Here is a 3072-nt window from a genome sequence, read left to right on the forward strand (position 1 = left end):
GATAACATAATATTCTGAAGAAAATTTTTTTTCATTTTTCAAGAAAAAAATTAAGAATTTTCCGAAAAAAAAAAAAAAAGAACCCCATTTCGCATTATTTTCAATAGTTTGCATTGCAATAAACGTCTAATTCCGATTTTAAAAACTTGGCCACTTTAAGAGTTTTGTGTACTTAAATCTCGCAAATGACCAAATATGGCGACTTAGTCAAAAATTCAGGTATGAAATTTTGAATTTGTTGCATGAAAATAATTTGAAAATAAAAAATCCCCATGAAACTACAATTTAATTGAGAATCTTTAGCACATTCGTGTCCAAAGCAATAGGGATAAGATGAAATTTTTAATAGTATACTTGTTTTCATTTCTCAATAAAATTATTTAAAATAACCAAAAAAAAAAAACATTTTGCAGCACATTTTGCTGATTTTCATTAGTTTGCAGTTAAAAGAAACCCCCAATTCTGCTTTGTCTTTGAAAACGAAAGCACTTAAGCATCGTCTACTTCCATCTTCTGAATGACCAAACATCGCGGCTACGTTTTGCACGTAGCTGAAATGCTCAATGAAAAAACGATGTTCTCCGATCGATTAGCGCTCCCACTCAGTGTTTATCTTGACACTATTGCTTCCAGGGCATAAAATTGCCTCCTCTCTTGTTGAGTTTGTGCACAATTCCTACCTTCCAGGATAGTTAAATTTCTTCTTTTTCCTCAGAAATCGAAAAGTGTACAAGCAAAGTCAAAAAACGGAGTTTTTTGGAATAAATCGGATTTTTGGAGTATGCAATAAAAATCGGAGAAACTCTGGGAAAAACGGAACACTTGGCAGCTATGTAAATGAATATATTGCTTTCAAATTGAGTTTTAAAAAAATTTTATGTGCTTTTTTGCTACAAATGTTTTGTATTTGCTTCAGAGTTTCATTGTGTACAAAACTAAAACTTCTGTTACAAAACCGTGAGTTTACCTGATACAACACTGATCATTCTGATACAAAAACGGTGTTTTTACTGGTACAAAACTGTTCGTTCTGATACAAAATTGGCATTTTTGCTGATACAGAAATGAATTTTTGATTTTCCACCCCTGAAGTAGCTATATCATTTCGTGTTAACTGTTAACAGGGTTCGTTTCGTACAGGTCATGGAAATCCTGGAAAGTCATGGAAAAAAAATAATAGAATTTCAGACCTGGAAAAATCATGGAAATTTATTTCAAGTCAAGGAAAAACATTTCCTGGACAAAGAGAAAGGAGCATTAGAAATCTTGAGTGATTTAATAGTATAGCACATAAAAGCTATTTAAAAGTGGAAAATTGAACAATCCAAAAATCAAATCTGAATTTTGAAATCTCATTGCATCCACTTCTGTCGCAGCCGCTTGCCATTTTTTGCGATGTGATTTTACTGCCTGGACATCACTTATTTAGAATATTCTGTTATTTTAAACACGTCTTATGTTTCATAATCTGTAGTAGCAAAATTTCACGTTCTTAGTTTTGCCACGCCCACTCAAAAAAAAAAGCAATTCAATTGCATGCGAGTTCGATTCCATCACTCGTAAGGACTTTATTATTAAATTTATCAGTGTTTATCTTAATTTGTTGATTTTTTTAGAAAATAAAGATCTTAAGTCAGGCAATAGAATACAGAAAAAGAGGAATTCTAATCCTCTAAAACAGTAATGCCCAACATACGGCACACAAAACTAATTCATGCGACCCACTGCTATGTTCAATGTCGGGAATTAAACTTGTTCTGGAATTTCTGAACCTATTAATTTATATGCATTTGAAAATATGCAAATTTATAAACAAAACAAATATACATTTGAATCAGAAGATAGATTCATTTCTGAATGGTTTTTTCAAAAAAGATCTGGTTTGGAAACATAAAGAACTAAACTATGTGGCTTTACTTCAAAGAACCAAAATACTGTCAAGTTGCGTGGATGATTAAAGGCACTGTTTACACTAAAAGGTAACTTTTGAAGCAAATTTATTGAAACTTAGTGATGACTCATTCAACCTTTGTCCCATTCAATATCATTCTGCCTGTTTTTTAGAAGAAATATCAGACATTTAAGCATCATCATATTCACTGCATTTTTACTTTACTTAAATTTATATGATGAAGACAAATAAGAATAGTTTAGTTTTTTTAAGTGTGCACTTATATTTTTTCCATTACAAGTAAGTACTTCAATGAGGCTGTGGCATTCATATAGACGTTTTGCTAATGCTCATTTCGAAATATTACCAAGTTTGAGATTAAATAGTGCTATTATCTTTGTGTAACGAGGTCATGAAAATTTTCATTGAAGTCATGAAAAAGTCTTGGAAAAGTCATGGAAATTTTTTATCCAAGTAGAGTATGAACCCTGTGTTAACCATATTTACTGTATATAATAATTCTGTGCTCATCGGTAGCACAAAAAAAGTTTTTTTTTTTTTATGTTGTGTATGTAAAATTTAATGATTTTTTATATTAAACCTTTTTTTTTTTTTTTGTCCTATATTTTGTGCATCTGTCACTTTGATCCCAGAAGGAACATCAAGCAATGTGCTTTGGTTGTCATAGATAGTGTATTTGTTTTATTACCTGAGATATTTGAAACTTAATAAATGGTTACTGAAAAAACCATATTAGTTTAAAGCTTAATGCTTCATTTGAAAAAGTACTCAAATTGCATGAAATAAAACCACTGTTTTGCTCTTCTGTAACACAATCGAAAACAAATGCAGCTATTTGTATCTTTCTGTAATATAGAAGATGTTTGAAGCATAAAATGTTACGTCAATATTTTTTTTTCTTTTTATTATAATTCAAAGTTGACTACATATTAAATCCTAATTAATAAACTCACAGGCAAAACTATTTTCATGAAGATCAATGTCTGTTTCTGGAAAATATCAGGTAATCAGGATTTCTTTATGCATATAACTTTTACAAGCATATCATTTTAAGACAAATGCATAGAGATAAATAGATTCAATAGTACTCAATTGTAAGTGTAACGTAAGTGAGAAATAAAAGTCATGGCTCAAAACAAATGTTTTGTTTTTTACTCTAG

Source organism: Uloborus diversus, chromosome 9, assembly GCF_026930045.1.
Source record: "Uloborus diversus isolate 005 chromosome 9, Udiv.v.3.1, whole genome shotgun sequence".
NCBI lineage: Eukaryota > Metazoa > Arthropoda > Arachnida > Araneae > Uloboridae > Uloborus > Uloborus diversus.